Here is a 19029-nt window from a genome sequence, read left to right as displayed (position 1 = left end):
AGATCCAAAAGAGAGGGGACAAAGACAAGGGCACAGAACACCACCCATGGGGCAAGAACACAGACCCCTGCAGGGAATCTCACTCCTTCAGGCCTACGCATCAAGGCCTATTTGTTTAACAGGCTTGGCACTAGCGAGATGTATAGAACACGTCAGACAATGGGTACCTAGCGTGGTGGGGAGAGATAGCATCTCTGAGTCTGACCACTCACTTCGTCTTCCAGACGCCTTCTCTATCTGTGGACTCTTTGGGGAATAATAAATGAGAGGGCAGAAGGACCTAGGAGCCAAATAATGAAAAAAAGCACACACACATACACACAAAGAAAAATTACAATGTTACAAAGCAAAGCGGAGCCAGATTTACTGACCAATCAACAGAAAGTTACTACGGAAGAAACTTTTTACTAAGCGGAATGATCTTAAATAATAAGGAGTCCCGGGAAATTTACAGCAGTTTTAAGATATGCAAATTGAATGCAAGGTATAGACATAAGGGTAATTAATTGTAAATCTAAGAATAATGTTTCTTTGTCAGGCTGTCTCTGTGTTGTGGGCTACATTCCAATGTGCCTTAAGTTGGAATACTTTTTTAAAAGGCCGGTCTAATTATAAGATGTTCAGAATTTCAAAATACTGGTTATTCTTATTTAATTTTGCTGCCGAAACATTTAATAACAGCATCTACCATTGGCGTAGGAGGATTTTAGTCTTTTGGGGCTAAAGCATTTGTCCCTAACTCCTGACCAGCCAGGATTGGTGTGGGGAGTTGGGAGTCAAGGTCCAGTCAGGTGTTGGATGCCTTTGGAGGGAGGCCTAGTTGGTCAGTGTTTGCCTGATTCTTCTTGCATCTTGGTTACGGGTCTCTTAGTGACGTCCTTGCGATGCTGGTGTGCCATAACTGACACATTCTGGACAGCTTTCTTCTTCAACCTGCAAGAAAACCTCAGAGGTTCTGATGATGAAGTCAACAGGCAACGCAATTGATAACAAACTCTCAGCCTCACTGTGAGTGAGAAGTGATGGGGAAAAACTTCATAGCAGCGGAGTTGGAGGCACAACCCTGGACAATAGGGACTTGGGGAAGGAAGGCCTGCTGGACGCTGGAGCAGGGAGGGGCAGGAAGGAGGAGGGACAGCTCCTCAGTCCTTGGCTGGCCTCAAGGGTCCACCTCAGGGACAGAGCATTGAATGCTTCATCCTCTGTGACTCAGAGCAAATGGGTGGTCTGGGATTCCACCTGTACTTCTCAGGAACTTGGTGACCGTGGCAGAAATGAGTGCCGAGGGACTGAAGATGGGGGAGAGCAGGGAGATGGAGGAGATTGACAGAGAACAGCAGAAAAGCTAAGGCCTCACCCTCAGACTAAAGGTGGTAGGTGTGCCTCTCTTCTGGGCCCTGTAGTTGGCTGTGTGTGTCTCTTGCTGCTGCCATGTCCCGATGATGCTCCTCTTCTTCCTCCCATCTCAAAAAAAAAAAAAAAAAAAAAAAACAAAGTGTGGATGGTACCCAGGCTCCTACTTCCTCCTCCTCCTTCTCCCTCACTCAGCCTGGGACCCCGTTCCAGCCCAGGGTCTCACAGGGTATCATGGGGTATCACGTTTCAGGCCTGTGATGGTTCCTCCTCCATCCATCAAAAGGAATCTCTATCCAGACCTGTTGAACATATTTTAGGACAGAGGGATATTTCTAATTTAGCACATCCCAAACATGGCCTCCCACCCAAGGCTTGAAGTCATATGCCGGTCTCACTTCTCTGGTCACCATATCCACGCAGATCACCTCCCTTGTTTCCCTGTATCATAATCTCACATAAGTAACTTAGGGAACTCCTATGTGATTTGATGGCACCCTCATTCTATCTCCTGGGTGGTCCACTAAGACAGACGCTGGAGTAGGGCACAGAGGGCACAGGACACCTTTGTTGTGCCTTCTGCTCAGCCTGACACCTCTGGCCTTTGTGAAACTAAGTATGGTGTTCAATAGACTCCCTGGTACAATAAGTGACATGGTCAGCCGCTCACAAAGTAAACGTGGCCCTGGCCTTACAGCAACCTTGCCGTGAGAGACATTCTGCGCTGACACCATGAAACTATGTACAGGTATTATATCCTGGTTGCTATGGGACCCAGCCTCCTGGACCTACACTTGTGACATTATTTGAGGAGGTTCTGGAAAGTTTAAGAGGTAGGAGCTCTCTAGAGAGGGTGAGTCACTGGGGTGTCCTGTCCCTGGCCCTTTTCTGTGTCATGTTCTATTTCTTGTCTCTCCCATGAGCTCCAGCCACCATTCTTTGTCCAAACAAATGAGGCCAAATGACCAAGAGCGGAGCCATCTGAAACTGTGAGCATAAACAAATGACAGTGACATTCCTTGACAAGTGGTTGTGTCACATACTTTGGTCCTGGTGATGAAAAGCTGTCAGATGCAGTGACATATTCTTTCCTTCTGAGTGCCTAGCTCCCCAAGAAGGCAAAGCAGAACCAGCACAGAGCAAAGGGTTCAAAAGGCAGGGCATCCAGAGAAGCCAAGAGAACTGAGCCTGGAAGAGAATGGTACCATGTCAACTGTTCACTCACTGTGCCATGACTGTTGGAGGCAGGGGGATTCTACTGCTTAGCTCAGCTACACAGGGCTGGGGTGTGGAGCTGGCCACGTGGACATAGGAAGACAACGCAGAGAGAACACTAGAAAGGATCCGAGCCCCAGGGATCCCCCAGCTCCACTGCTTGACACACTATGGGATTCCACATTTGACACACTATAGGATTCCACATTTGACACACTATGGGATTCCACGTTTGACACACTATGGGATTCCACATTTGACACACTATGGGATTCCATGTTTGACACACAATGGGATTCCACTGCTTGACACACTATGGGATTCCACGTTTGACACACTATGGGATTCCACGTGTGACACACTATGGGATTCCATGTTTAACACACTATGGGATTCCACGTTTGACACACTATGGGATTCCACATTGCCCCACTGAAGCCCCCTTTTATGTTGAGGAGATTTAGCAAAATACTAGCAATGTATGGAGCCTTCAGGGGTTAGAGAGGGTTTAGGAAGCCCCCAGGCCCTGCGACTTACATCTGGATAGAAGAGTGAGACTTGATTAGAGTCAGGGCTCAGTGTCTCAGCAGCACATCCTCTCATAGCCTAGAAGGCAGGCCTGGACTCTGGCTTAGCTAGAAAATTCTGTCCCTCATCCTTCCTGACAATATTTTGGATTCAACACGATCTGTCGATGTTGTCTGAGTAAGTTTGAGTCAGCATTACATCAGGCCCCCATTCTAGTCCAAGCCACCCCAGGGATTTCAGCTGTTTCCCGGAGCTTTCAACTGTTTTATCCCCTAGGAATGGCTTCTACAAAGCCCTACACACACACACAATACACATACATCATGCACATGACACATACATCACACACACATCACACCACACACACATATATCACATAGACATCACACATCATACACACACATCACACATCACATACACACCACACACACACACACACACACACACACACACACACTACACGCACACATCACAAACAAAAATACATCACACCCAAAGAAAAAGTCGAAAAATCACCTGAGATAAAATATTTATATTGCATATACTTGACAAAGAACCTGATTCCATAATATATAAAGAATGCCTAAAAATAAGCAACAAAATCCCAAAGAACTCAAGATTTAAAATATGCAAAATACTTGAATGGACACCACCACACATATATACATAAACATATATGAATGGACAGCATATCCAAGCAAATACTCAAATTAAAGCTATTATAGCTGCCATTTCCTGCTTGATGAGATAGGTAAAACTGAAGTGACAGTCCTAAGTGTAGACAGGAATATAAGAATTATAGAGCTCACTTTTGCTACTGGCGGAATGAGAAATGAAACACCCCCTTTAGAAAACTATTATAAAGTTAAATAAGCACTTGCTGTTTGGCCCTGCAAGTTTATCCCAGTGAGAGAAGGAAGAGAAAAGAGGGAGAAAGAAGTGGGGTTGGGGAGGAGAAAGAAGAGAAGGCAGATGCAGAGAAAGAGGAGGTGAGCAAAGCTTTATTTACAGAGAGTTGGGCACATGGGTATCCATAACAGTATTATCCCCACAACCACAAGCTGGACAGAGCCAGTTCCACCAACTCTCCAGTTGCTTCCCAGTGAGAAATGCATACTAACCATAAGTAAAGATGGAAAAGCACACATACGTGGAATAACCACCCTGGAAACAGACACACGGATGGTGCACCCAGTTTTATCCCTTCCTGCTTGTGTCATGACAGGCAAAAGTCATGAGTGAAGTGGGGCCCTTGCCTCTGTTTAGAGAAGCTAGCAACATGAAGGTGTGTGTTTGTCAAAAATGCATCCAATCGCTCTTAAAATCTGTGCAGCTCTCCATTTGTAAATTTACTCTTCAGCCCAGTGGACAGTTGCAAAAGGAAAATGAGGAGGACAAGGGAGGAGAAAAGAAAGAGGGAGGGGAAGGAGGAGAGGGAGGAATAGAAGGAGGGAAGGGGGAAAAAGAATGGGGGACTCACCTCTATAATGGGTACAGGCAGGTGCACATACCCATTAAGATTGTTTTAAGTCAATGACACAATAGTACCATAGAGATCTGAATGTCTACTCAAAAGTCTGATACAACCTTTAAGAGTCGGCCATTATTATCCTCTGGGCATATGGGTAGACAGGCCAGATTTTAAGAGGTTGGGGTGAGGAGGGAACATGAAAGACAGAATATGAATCAAGGAGAAGACTACACAGATGATGAAATAAAGGCAGAGAGATGAGAAAGATGAGCCCAAATTACAGTCCTCTGAAGTCCTGAAGCTTGCCCAGGCGTTGCCCACGGCTTGCTGAGTGTAATTCGGACTCCGTTATTTAAAGGGCTGTGGGATAATACAGTGGGAAGACGGGTCTGCGCTGTAATTCACACAATTTATCACACAGGGAAGAGCCACTAATCTTTTAGAAAACAAGGTATTCACAGTTATTTAAGGCTAATACTTATGCGTCACCACACATTGTGAGCACGGTCCCATCTCCAGCCTTGCACGGCTGGGATCTGGGAAGGTCTTTATCAGCGAGGGTCCATATTTTAAGGCCCTCCTAGAAGCTACAACCCAACAATCTGAACCAGTTCTGTTACTCACAGCATCTCTACACTAAATATATTCTCACAAAACACTAATTAAAAGAGCGGATTTTCTTAAGGTCGGAGGATGCTAAGTTGGGCTGAGAGGACACGGCTGTGCATGAATTTCCCATAAGTCAAAGTGCAGTGCGGTCTTGTGGAGCCCCCAATCAATTATTCAAACTCAGAACCTTCCAGGCATGTATAAAGATAGACCTGGCAGGGTCCAGCTGGCCCAGCAAGTGAGGCTACTCCCTCTCAGGTGCTCACAGACCACACTGACATGCAACAAGATCTACAACCCTGCCCATCCCAGGAAGCATCATGGAACCTTGCTTTCATCTGACCAGAATATGACGGTCCAGGTATAGTTCTCCAGTCTTTGTCAAGGCTGCCTTCAGGACCCTGTGGAAGACCCTTCTTATATGCTCAGTCCTTATCTCTACCCCTCTCTCTCCAGGGACCCAGCCTCATCTTGCTCCATCCCCAGTTTATACCATCACCTCTTGGTATTTAACCAGCATCTCTCCCCCTTAAGCCACAGACAGCATCCTAATCTTTGCTACCCAGCTTCCTCAAGCCTGAGTTCTCAGGATAGAATCTCTACTCAATACACAAACTTCATAATTCATGTTCATCTCTTCCTGAGTAACCTCAATGGGTTACTGACCCCCAAACACCTCCTAGGGCCAATCAGATTCTGTTGGAGCAGCAAAATGGAGAGAACAAACAGCCCAGTATCAGGGACTGACACATACACTCTAGACCAGAGATTCCTGCGGCATTGAAGACAAAACCCATGGGCATCCCCAGGCCAGGCAAGCTCTCTATGACTAAACCACTCCCCAAGTCCCTCACTGGGGGGATTCTAGGCCAGTTTCATAAACCCAGTCACTATCTGAGTGATAAAATCTTTTTCTGTAGGTCAAAGGCAGTCAGAAACAGAAAGTCTAGGCTGTGTTTTCAAATCATTATCAGTGGTATAATTTTACTTCCAGAGAAAAAATTATTTAGAATATGAGCTGAAATCATATAAGTACAATGGAGAACTCCCTCCTCTACCAAGAACAGTGAAGAAAGCATCACAGTGGGAGAAGCCAGACCTCCCATCATTTACATATTCTGCACAAAAACGTGCTGTCTGTGGGAAGGGGAGAGCGCAACACGGTTGTATTAACTGTGTTGACTGACGCGACTGACACGCCACAGTTCAGATATTCGCTTGTATTAATGATTTTCCCCAAACTATTGTTCTTTATATCCTGCCTCACGATCTTGGTCAAATCTATATGTTTGTCTTATTTTAGACTCCAGTGTAATCACTGTGTGTATTTGTGGTGCTTTGCTAGATGAGATGAAAGACGTGTATGTCTGTGTACCTACACACACTTTGTAGTTTGCTTTCTATTGCTGTGATAAAGACCGTAGCAAAAGCAACTTAGGGAACTTGTTTGGTTTGGTTTGGTTTTGGTTTAGTTTGGTTTTGGGTTTGGTTTTGATTTTGTTCTTTGGCTTGGATGTCTTATAACAGTTGATCTGCAAGGGGAACCAAAACCAGGGAAGGAACTCAAGGACAGAAGCTGGAGGCAGGAAGTGAAGTAGAAGCCATGGAAGAATGTTGCTTACTGGCTTGTTCCCCATTGTCTGCTGAGCTTACTCTCCAGGACCACCTGCCCAAGAGTAGCAGCACTCACATGGTCTCAGATCTCCCATATCAATTGTTAATCTAAAAAATGCCCTACAAACTTGCCTACAGACAATCTGATGGAGGCGTTTTCTCAACTGAGGCTCCCTCTTTCCAGATGATGTTAGCTTACATCAATTTTTTAATCAACAAAACAAACTGTAGGACTCAGCCATAGGAAAGAATGGGACCCTGCCATCTGCAGGAACATGAAGTAACACGTGAGGGATGCAGAAAGGCCAGCATTGACTGTATCACTCACATGGGAATCCGCAGTTAGTCTTACCAATTGACAGGAAAACAGATTGGAAGCTGGGGGTGTTGGTAAAGAGGAACAATCAAAATGTGACCCCATGAACCAGGTTACAGTTAGATGGCATAAATAACTTCTGGTGTTCAGTTGCAAGGTATGTGACTACATACCTTATTGTAAAATTAGCCATATATTATTGTAAAAAAAAGCCATACAATATTGTAAAATTATTTTCTCTTAATTTTTTACTGTTTGAGAATTTCTCACATGCATATAATGTTCTGGTCAAATCTATCTCCATTGCTTCCTCTCCACCTCCTCCTCTATTCCCTCAACTACTTTTCCCTCCCAACTTCATGTTCTCTGTTGTTTTGTTTTTACAAATGTACTCGGTACCACATACATTTGTGTGGATCTAGGACCATCTACTAGAGCATAAGTAGCCTCTTGGACCCACTCATTCTCCTGAAAGAAACTAACTCCCATTGCCCAGCAGCCATCAATTGAGTAGCCAATAGCTGCTCCTCTAGGCGTGGGAGTTTGTGAACTCCTTCCCCATCAATGCTGGGATTTTGGCTGGCTGGCTCTTGTGCAGGTCTTCTGCAGCCACAGTGGCTATGAGTTCATCTGTGCAATAGCCTTGCTACGCCAGCAAATACTGTTTCGTTGTAGATGTTCACTGTGGCCCTAACAATCTTTTGATTGTCCCCTCGTCCTCTACAATCCCTGAACATTATGGGAAGAGGTTGTGATGTGGCTGACTCATTAAGAGCTAAACACTCCATAATATCAGACAGACTAATGGACAAACGAACAAACAGATATCCACTTTTTTACTAGTATTGATAGCTGAAGCAATAATATTTCACCAATGCTCATGTTTGGGGTAAAACTTTTCCAATTCAAATGAAAGCTAATTAAGAACTATAAAATGGCTTCTATGCCAACTACTAAAGGGTATCCATGACTATAACTAATAACTGAAAAAAATTAACATTAACTGTTCTCATGGCCCACCCTAAATGTCATTATGCATGAGTGTTGCATATGCATCTACTGGGCAAGCAGAGCCACTGTGGGGGCCTTGAAGGGAAGAAAGGATGTCAGTAAGGGCATGTTTTCTGGCTGTCCATGGGTTGCGGTTTGCATCTGAAACAACTTTACAGGCTCCTGCTTGGCACAGTTCTCAGGATCTCCTGCTTGCCTGAAAGCTTGTGGGGCTTTTAAGAGGTGAGCCTGTCTGGCACAAGATCATCAGCCGTGGCCTTTAGGAAGTTAGGGTCCATCCCAGGTTCTAGTCTCACTCTCTGCTTCCTGGCCAGCCCTGTAGGCAGCTCCCAGAACCATGAGCTGAGCTTCTACCTCCCATGATGGGCTGAAGGCAATCCTCCCACCCATACGTCGTTTCTGTTAGGATTTTGGCAGAGTAACAGGAAAGGAACAGATGATGTAAAACAGGCCAAGGAGGTAGTTTCTGCTTGTTAACTGTAGCCATAGCACTGCATCCTGTCTAAGCCTGGGAGCTAAGCTGGTTGGGCCTACTTAATAAGTGCATATGACCAGGGTAGATTGAGGAGAAGCTGGCATTAAGAATAGCTTGACTCTGAACTGACAATCCATGAGTGTACAAGGCCAGAGAGCAACAGAAAGCAGCCCAGGGTACAAGAATTTTGATGACTAGATGTCATGGCCCTTTGGATCCTTGGGAAATCCTTGCAGACTCTATTGGTTAACTGCAAAGCTGGAAATCATGGCATTCACTCAGGCTAATGTTAGCAGAAATTCTGGGCCACTTCTCTGGGAAACACAGAAGAATATTAGAAAGACAATTTACATATATAGGTTAAAACATGTTAGAGAAATTGGATTTTTGAGACACTGGGTGCCTTCACTCATTGAAAAACCCTTTGGGGATACATCAGGAAACTATTTGTGAAAAGCATTAAGATGTCACAGGTAGAGGTCTAAGAGCAGGACAGACAGGGGGAGGTTGGATGGAAAGAAAGTACCACGGTCAAGGGTTTACCCAGAAGTACCAAAGGAAACACTGTGACCTTAGCTATGTTCAGCTTTTTATGACTGCATGCCTTTGGGTCTGGTTCTATCTCACTGAAAGATACAGGGAAGATACTATTTCATGTCTGTGAGTGGGGATGAGGTTGTATGACTTTTGCCAGCCAATGAGCTCTGAGCAGCAGTGTTTTTTCTGACTTCTGGGTTCCATCACTTGGCTGCCCATTGGAGATGCCATGCTGTTCACTCAATGGTCCCAGAGTGAGGACACCTGGAGCAGAACCTGGCTGACGCCTGACAGGCACAGAGCATTCGAAAGAAAGGCTGTGGATTGTCACCAGCCATTAAGAACTGGGGGCTGGTGAGATCCCTACCCACGGACCCAGGGATCAGATTCGGTGCTGGCAAGAGGGAAATATAACAGGAATAACATAAATAATACATGCGTCCATCTCATCTTAAAATCATTAAACCTCTCTGAGCTGCAAATCCACCCTACAGAAGTACATCTCCCAAACTAAAGCCAGAATACAATTGGTGAAAATCTTCAGAGTCAAAGTCTGAACTAAGGGTCAAAAGCATGTGTCAAAATGATATTGGCTCGCATTCCGGTGTTGTTACAGGTCAGCAGTGTGCCCAGGGTGATTTGTTTCAGTCTCTAACTCTTATCTCCTGTATCTGCAAGGAAGGGGTGCACAGCCACTGATCTGTGCCCCCATTTCACCACCGAGCTGCTAGGAGAGTACATTCAATGCTGCATTACAAACTCCAGTAAGAGGCAATTACCCCCTCCATGCCTCTGCTCTCCCCTCCCCTTCTTCCCTGCCCTCCTTTTCTTTCTTCTCCCCTTTCCTACCCCTCCTCCCCTCCCTCCTCCTCTTCAGTCTTCCCCTCTCTTCCCTCTCCCCTTCCTCTCCAGTCTTCCCCTCCCCTCTCTCCCCTCCCCTCCCCTCCCCTCCTCTCCCCTCCTCTCGTCTCCTCTCCTCTCCTCTCTCCTTTTCTCTCCTCTCCTCTCCTCTCCTCTCCTCTCCTCTCCTCTCCTCTCCTCTCTCCTTTTCTCTCCTCTTCTCTCCTCTCTTCTCCTCTCCTCACAATGTCAATTCCTCAGTCACATTTTTTCCACTCCAAAAAGCATGGCTACAGCCCAATGAGCAACCAAGGGGGTGGGGGTTCATATAGAGCAACAAACCCCACCATATAAAAAACGAATACATGAAAATATCTGTTTTAAAAGCACAAGGCAAATTTGATTGCCAGTCTTGTCATAATTATGGAAGAAAGCACAATAAATAGACACGAGGTGGTAACGTGTGCTCTCTTGAAAGGGGAATTCTTGGTGATTTTCTTCTGCTTTTGCATTTTTAAATCGTCCTGAAATGGAGCAAATGTGAGGGTCTAAAAGGTCTTCACTAGTTTGAAATCCCAACAAACTCCAGCTCCCTCCCCCATAGCTAGCCCTGGGACACTGGGTAAGTCACTCAGAGTTGGGTTTCTTACCTGCTGAGTGAAAATCCTATGTTTAGCTCATGGTACCATTTTGATATAATCAATCATATTACAACTATTACAATGTCATAGACAGCCAGTGCACATTAGCTCCTTCCATTAAAGTTTTACCACATCTGTCTTCTACGCTGGGAAAAATACTTTTTCATTATTCTATTTTATATTACACATACGAGTATTTTGCCTGCATCTATGCCTGTGTAGCACACACATGTAATGCCCACAAAAGCTAGAAGAGGGCGTTTGGATCCCCAAAATTACAGGCGACCCTGAAGCTGTGTGTGGGTTCTGAGAATCCAACCCAGGTTCTCTGCAAGAGCAGCCACTGCTCTTCACTTCTGAACCATCTCTCTAGCCATGGAGACAAAGAACATTTTTAAAATCTAACATAAAGCTTTTGACGGCAGAAGGGTTGTGTCATGTATTGAGCCCTTGACTAAGGAAGTTCACGGTCCCAGGTCAGATCCAAGCAGATCAGAGCCACAGTCCACATAGAAAGCAGTCACACCTGAACCAGAGCAAAGAGCTGACCCAAATCACTCCAAGACAGGCCCTTGGTGTAGGCTGCTAGCTTCCCCAAGGTCAGGGCCAGCACACTGGGGGGAGTGCAAGGGCCCCCCCTCCTGGCTGCTGCCCCTGCAGCAGCTGGCTTGCCCATGTGATGGATGGGAATTACAGCAGTTTTCAAGAGACCAACAGAAGGCGGGCTGTGTCCTGATAAGCTGTAACAACAGTTGTAAAGTTCTAAGGAGACCGGAGGGTCCCCACAACCACACACTTCCCGCGGCTGTGGCTGCGTAATTATAGCATTGACAGCTGGGCAGCCCAGGGACATGACTGGAATAGACTAAGCCGTGGGCATATGGTACTGCTGATGGCAGGGCCAGTCTCCCACCCCTGCTGGCCAGGTTCAGCTGCATCTTCAAGGCCTGGCTGTCAGGAGACCATTAAAGGCACTGACACTGTACAGGGGGCGTGGGCCCAAGGGAGGACTAGGATATAGTTTCCAAAGCCTCTGAGGTATCCAGTGCCAGCACACAGTAGGCATTTTGCAATTACCAGTAGAGTCTGACATGGCAGTGACACATTCCTGAACACTTAGTTGTTCAGTCTGCTCGGACTGCTGAGTCTATGAGTTGAAGCCCAGGCTTTTGAGCACACAGAACACTCTCTGGTCACTGTTGGGGTCCGTGAATCACTGAAGAATGATACCCCAGACTCAAATAGTATGTAAAAGCAAAGAATATTTATTTCCTGCATTCAGAGGCCCAATTCCATCAGGAAGGAAGGACCACAACTGAATTCACAGATTCAGTTTTAAAGCCAGTAAGAGGAACCTTAGGGAAGGATAGGTGATCTATATCTTGATTGGTGGGTTCTATCTCTGGGGGTACTGGGTGATGCTATGATTGGTTAGTCTTGCTTCAAGCATCTTTGACTATTTTTGCTTTATTCAAGGGAGGTTAGCTCTTGGCCTAACTCTTGACTATGAGCTTGGCTAACTGTCCAAGCTGGGGAGGGGTAAATAAGCCTGCAGTTGTTCCAGTAACTGACTTGCCCAGTTCCAGGAAGTAGAAACTCATGCCTGGTCTCCTGAACTACTGGTTTGCAGCCTGTCATGGAGTCAGCCTGGCTCAGGCCAATTCACTCCTTTCAGTCATGACCCCTCTGAGTTGGTTCACTGGGTTCTCAGGCCATGGAATCACCTGCAGCCAGGCAGAAGAAACTCATCACCTTTCTACCTCCCTGCCTCCTACAAGACCTCCCCTTGGTTGCAGGCCATGTGTTTGTCCCCTTGTGAAAGAGGAGCCTTGCCTTCCTCACTGGACGTAGCCATTCATTCAACCACTGGCTCAATAAATTGAGTATCTATGATAGGCCAAGTGTTACTTAAAGTACTGGAGAGGAACAACTTCAGGATCTATTCGAGCCTTCAGTTTCCAAAAGTTCAGCCCATGATCAGTCCACTTGAGAGAGGAGTAAGGAGAGGGACAGAGGGAGAGAAAGAGACAGGGAGACAAAGAGATAGAATATGCTAGAAGGAGCCCTTCAAAGACATGCCCCTGAGTGGCCCACAGTTCATAGTGGTCCATACAGAGTCCATGCCCTGAACACATAAGTCTTCAGAGGGACACTGAGCCATCATGTGTCCCTCTGAAGACTTATGCTAGATACTGACCTAGACAGACCCAGCATCGGAGGACTCCAACTGGAACAAGAGAAAGGGGCTACTAAATGAGAAACTTCAGAACCAGACCCTGGATTTAAACGACTCTAAAGTGCTAAAATATGTGTGTGGTAAGGAGACCCAGGTGAGTCTTAAGAAATTAAGGAAGGCCTGGGGTGATGGCTCAGTGGGTAAGAACACTGACTACTCTGCTCTTCAAGAGGACCCAGGTTCAATTCCCAGCACCCACATGGTGGTTTGCAACCATCTGTAATCTCTAGTTCCAGAGGATCTGACTTTCTCTTCTGGCCTCCTCAGGCACTAGGCACACACATGGTGCAGACAAAAGAATCATATACATAATATAAAAGTAAGTATTAAAGAAATTTCCAGAAAGAAAATAAGGTACTGAGCTAATGAGAATTAGGTGGAGTATAGCTCTGTCATAATGTGTACTCAGCAAGTGACAGACTCAGCATGCATGCATGTGCACACACATATATGTATGCACACACAGGACTCACTGAGCATCATCAGCGTGGAGGGTGAACTGGTGGAAAAGGACAACTCTCAGAGGGACAAGCCTTGCTGAGTCACAAAGGACTCTTCATCTTAGGGGCACAGAAAGTCACTGAAGTGTAAAGCTCCCAGATGACATGGGCAAGCCCGAGTTTTAGAAGGACCATTCTGGTTTCCTTCGGAGAGAAGAGACTGGTACAAAGGAGGACCAGTTCGGCTCAGGGGTCATCTTACCAGAGACCAGGAGCCCTGGCTATTATCTATTTGTTAACTAAGCTAACAGGGAGGGAGGGAGGGAGGAGAAGAGGCAAGGCCAAAGCTTTAGGTCCTCCCATCCCCAACTATTTAACGTGCACGGGGTTGATTCTGAAGTTTTGGAAGGAGACCCACTTCCTCACATACCCCCAAAGCATTTTCACTACCCACCTAAATAGCACACCCACCTGCAGAAAGGGATATATGTGGCTCCAAGCCTCCCATCCAGAAGTTGGTCACTTTGGTGGCAGGGAAGGGAACATGGACTTCTAGCCACAGTATAAACCCCAATAGGCCAGAGGGCCAGAGATGCCAATCTGTGGGTTCTGTCCGTGTTCTCTTCTAAGGGTCCAGGGGCCTGCAGCTCAAGTGCCATATGTATACAGTTCAACACCAGCTCTGCTATTGACATGATGTCAATGGAGAGGGATGCATCAGGCTGCTCCACCACCGTGCGGATCATGTGTCCCACATTGATTAAGCTTCCTGGTCCTCCTCAGCAGCTGCTCTACTCCCACCACTCAGCCTGGTGAGCTGTTCTCCATCATGGGCTGCTAATTAAGGATTGTCGGGGTGGGGAGCTTCACAGGCAAGTCCTGAATCCTTGTCCCAGATCTCAAAAACAAATTCCCAGGACTTTGCCTCTAAAAACAAAGGAGAGGAATGTTTTCAGGGATGGGTTTCTGTCTTTTGGCTTGCAAAATGACAATATGCCCCTTGTAGGAAATGTTGAGAACAGTACATTCGTTTAAGCATGTAAACGCAAAAATGTGAACTTTGTGATCCTAACTTGTAATTGTGCTTAAATTATTCCATGTATGCTTCTGTGAGCCTGTATATGCCTCTGTGTGTGTGTGTGTGTGTGTGTGTGTGTGTGTGCGTGCGTGCGTGCGTGCGTGCGTGCGTGCGTGCGTGCGTGTGCGCGCGCGCACGCGCACGCTGTGTTGTTAAATTACAGTGTTCGTTTTATCATTCACCCTTTGTCTTTAGGAATCTATTGCTGTGATAAAACACCAGGACCGAAAGAAACTAAGGGAGAAAAGGGTTTATTTAGGCTTCAAAGTTCCCCATCACAGTCCATCATTGAAGGGAACCATGGCAGGAAATCAGAGCAGGAACCAGGATGCAGGAGCTGATGCAGAGGCCATGAAGCAATGCTACTTACTGGCTCGTGGCTTGCTCAATCTGCCTTCTTATGGCACCCAGGACCACCTGCTCAGGTGTCTGCAGTGAGCGGGTCCCTCTTGATACCAATCGCTAAAATATACTACAGGCTTGCCCACAGGCCAATGGGCAGGAGAATTATCCCAGCCTTCTTCTAAACGGATTGTAGCTTCTGTCACATTGACATAGAACTAGCCAGAACATCCTGGGACTGTTACGATAACTCTTATAATTAATACTGCAGTGAACATCCTGAGGATAAATACCTAAAGAGGAGTTCAGAAGATTTCTGATTTAGTATAGGAATGAGAATAGATTATAGAAAGGAACAGGTTATTAATACTTTGTTTTGCATTATGAATTTGCTTTATTGAAATATTGAACTTTAGAAATGTATAGATTTAAAGCAGGGAATATAGCTGCTCAGTGGTAGAGCTCCTGCCTAGAATCCCTCAGTGAGGGGCTGGGGGCGTGGCTCAGTGGTAGAGCCCCTGCCTAGAATCCCCCAGTGAGGGGCTGGAGGGTGTGGCTCAGTGGTAGAGCCCCTGCCTAGAATCCCCCAGTGAGGGGCTGGGGGTGTGGCTCAGTGGTAGAGCCCCTACCTAGAATCCCCCAGTGAGGGGCTGGAGGGTGTGGCTCAGTGGTAGAGCACTTTCCTAGCATCCATTAGATCCTAGTTTTAATACCCAGTACCACAAATACAAAGAAGTGTATTCATTTATTATCCCAGCAACAGAAAAGACTCTTTACAAGTATTCCAGATAACTTTGTCATGTAAATGAAATACCATCACCTGGACAGGTATGGTGGGACAACCTGCAATTCAAGCTCACTGGGGTGAGGAGTGGTGAGGCAGGAGAGTCAAAAAGTTTCAAGAATGACAGGGTTACATAGTTAAGACAGATTTGGGGGACACTCACTTAATCCTCCTTCTTACCCTGGTATCAAGAGTTGACACTTATTTAGATTGTTCTAATTTCTGGATCTGTGCAAATTCTTCCTGTCAGTTATAATTTGATGTCTTTTAAAGTTGAGTTCCTTTGTGTCATTAGCCACTGTGACCTTCTGCTCATGTATTTTAGATTTTTGTTGTTGTTGTTGTTGTTGTTGTATATTTACCCATTTGTTACTGATTTGTAAGCACTTGATACATGATAAGAATGCAAAAGAAGTTTTGATTGCAAAGTTACCTCTGGCTCCCTTGGTAGTGTAATGTGGCTTTGCCTATGATCTCCTTGCATGGTGAGTTGTCTTGTTCTAGGTGGTCAGGTCTTAGTCCTCTGGCCCGTGCCTCATGCTTTCACTGTCTGCTCTTGGGAAGTACTTATGTACAAAGTTCTCAGAGAAAATATTCATGTGGGCTTTTAACTTTACATTACATTTATTTCATTGTATTATACACAGAGGGACACAGGTATCATGGCATGCGTGAAGAGGTCAGAGGACAGGAGTCAGGTCTCTCCTTCTACCGTGCTCTAGGAATTGGATGAAGGCCCTTAGCTTCTCAGCTAGCACCTTCACCTACTGAGCCACCTCGATGGCCCAAATACTCATGCATTTTCTCAAACTCTTTCTGTGATTTCAAATAAACGTTCTACCAATCTGAAAATCTGTTACTGGGTATTGTACTAAGGTGAAAAAAAAAATTCTTTACAGTCAAGAGAGTGAACCAATTTAATGAACCGGATTATTCCCTTAGTTTTAAGACTTACTTTTTATTATTTTAATGTGTGTGTGTGTGTGTGTGTGTGTGTGTGTGTGTGTGTAAAAGAGAGAGAGACAGAGAGACAGACAGAGGGAGAGGGAGAGAGACAGAGGGATAGGGAGAGGGAGAGAGACAGACAGAGGGAGAGGGAGAGAGACAGACAGAGGGAGAGGGAGAGAGACAAACAGGGAGAGGGAGAGAGACAGACAGAGGGAGAGGGAGAGGGAGAGGGAGAGGGAGAGGGAGAGGGAGAGGGAGAGGGAGAGGGAGAGGGAGAGGGAGAGGGAGAGGGAGAGGGAGAGGGAGAGGGAGAGGGAGAGGGAGAGGGAGAGGGAGAGGGAGAGGGAGAGGGGATGTGGGTATGTGCATGTGAGTGCAGCTGCCTGTAGAAGCCAGCAGAGGGCGACAGAGACCCTGGAGTTAGTCCTTTACACAGTTGTGAGCTGCTCTATGTGGGAGCTGGGCAGGGAGCTGAAGTCTTCTATGAGCACAGTGTATGCTCTTCACTCCTGGGTCCTCACTCCAGTCCAAGACTTGCCTACAGATCGAATGCCACAGGCTCTTTAATGGAATACATATTTATGTGTGACTGCTTCAGCTCCCCTTGGGATGTTTCCATGGTTCATGGGTCTATTTCACCGAGAAACCAAACTATTCAAACAAATGCAAAGCTCTACCGACATCACCACATACTGTTCACCCAGAACCTCCACCTCTTCCTAATCCTTCTAGAATGCTCTTGGCAATTCTGAAACATCAAATGGACTTCAGAATAAATTTATAACTCATGAGGCCTCCAAAGACCCATGGATAGTCTCACTTAAATATATATTATTAGTATACATTAAGATTTTTCAGTAGTATCTTAGGGTTACTACTACTATGACGAAAACCATGACCAAAAGCAATTTGGGGAGGAAAGGTTTATTTGGCTTACATGTCACAGTCTATTGAGGGAATTCAAGGCAGGAACTCAAACAGGGAAAGAAAGTGGAAGCAGGCACTGATGTAGAGGTGGTGGAAGAGTGCTGCTTACTGGCTTGCTCCTCACGACTTGTTCAGCACTATTTTTTTTTATCACCCAGAACCCCACCCACAATGAGCTAGGTCCACCCACATCTATCACTAATTAAGAAAACGCACCATGGGCTTGCCAAACGCCTGAGATTATTACAGAGGCAGTTTCTAAACTAAGAGTCTCTCTTCTCAAATGACTCTAGCTTGTGTCAAGTTGACATAGAAACTAGCCAGCAAAAATAGCATAGGGTATTTTTATTTGCATTCCTTCCTTTTAAAATTAATTACTAATGTGTGTGTGTGTGTGTGTGTGTGTGTGTGTGTGTGTGTGTGTCTTTATGTGCTGAACAATCCCACTAGCCCCTTAGTCTTTTTAAAATCCATTTCTCTGTATTTCTTGTGGGTTTTGTGCTGGATTTTTTTGTTTGTTTATTTTGGCTGAAAATGTGCATGGTATTTTTATAACTCATGGCATCACTCTTTTCCCTTATTTTTATTAGTTCTTTGAGAATTTCTTACAAATTATTTTGATCCCATTTGTTCCTCCATGAACTCCTCCCAGCCCCACCTCTTTCTGCCCATCCAATGGTATGTCTCTCTCTCTTTTTTTTTTAATTTCCTGAGTCTAATTTGTGCTGCACATATACACTTGAATGTGTGACCTTCGATGACACATGGTCAACTCACCAGGGATTCACCTCTCAAGAAAATTGACTCTTCCTCTCCCAGGTTGGTCACTGTCAGCTTCAATGGATCCTCAGCTAGAGGTGGGATGCCATGCCGTCCTTCCCATTGCATGCTGGGATTTTGTCTGACTTGGGCATGCTGTCATAATGGCCCTGTTAGCTTCAGTAAATACTGTTTCCTTGGATTCATCTCCCATCTTTGACTCTTTCACCCTTGCCACACCCCTTCTTCCATAATGCTTCCTAAGCCATGGGAAGAAAGAGTCAGGTACAGTTGTTCCATTTAGGACCGAGCAACCCACATCTCTTACCTTACTCTTGGCATCTTGACCTGCTGTGGCTCTGTGTTAATCAGCCATCTACTTCAAACAGAAGTTTTGGGGTTTTGTTTGTTTTTGTTTTTGTTTTTTGAGACAGGGTTTCTCTGTGTAGTCCTGGAACTCACTCTGTAGACCAGGCTGGCCTCGAACTCAGAAATCTGCCTGCCTCTGCCTCCCAAGTGCTGGGATTAAAGGCATGCACCACCACTGCCCAGGCTCAAACAGAAGTTTTTATTGCATTCTTATTTTAGCTAAATATTTTATTGCTGGTGTCAGCAGTACAGCATCACTCTTAGTGTGTTCCCTTGTGTTTACCACCCAGACATTTCTGTCACATTAACAGCAATAACATCAATTGCTTTCAAAAGAGCCCTTTTAATTTTTTTTTTAATTTTTATTTTATTCAGTGGGCCACAATTTCAAAGCTATGAGAACTTCTATACATATGTCTGAGAAAATGAAATCCATGCCACGGAGAGTTGCAAGCCAGTGTTTAGTTGAGCTTAGTCATAATAGCTGAGACGTGGGGTCTGCCTACATCCCCATCGGTCCAGGAGCAGACAGAGAA

The 19029-nt window shown here is 45.6% G+C and overlaps 1 long non-coding RNA gene across 3 annotated transcripts; it reads right to left on the bottom strand.

Moving 5' to 3' along the window:
- Positions 1-340: 340 nt before the first annotated feature.
- Positions 341-18252, bottom strand: Gm46016. 3 transcript variants are annotated; one of them, XR_001778338.2, is made up of 4 exons: positions 13758-14213; positions 2397-2541; positions 1358-1464; positions 341-933 (listed from the first exon to the last, which is right to left on the bottom strand). It is a non-coding gene; the product is annotated as a predicted gene, 46016 (long non-coding RNA). The 3 variants fall into 3 exon arrangements; XR_001778340.1 differs by lacking the exons at positions 2397-2541; positions 13758-14213 and adding an exon at positions 18143-18252; XR_001778339.1 differs by lacking the exon at positions 2397-2541 and having other exon boundaries at positions 13758-14201.
- Positions 18253-19029: the final 777 nt, after the last annotated feature.

The sequence above is a fragment of the Mus musculus genome, chromosome 7 (genome assembly GCF_000001635.26).
Source record: "Mus musculus strain C57BL/6J chromosome 7, GRCm38.p6 C57BL/6J".
NCBI classification, from domain to species: domain Eukaryota; kingdom Metazoa; phylum Chordata; class Mammalia; order Rodentia; family Muridae; genus Mus; species Mus musculus.
The sequence above is the reverse complement of the archived record's forward strand: the minus strand, read 5'-3'. Positions and strand labels throughout refer to the sequence as shown.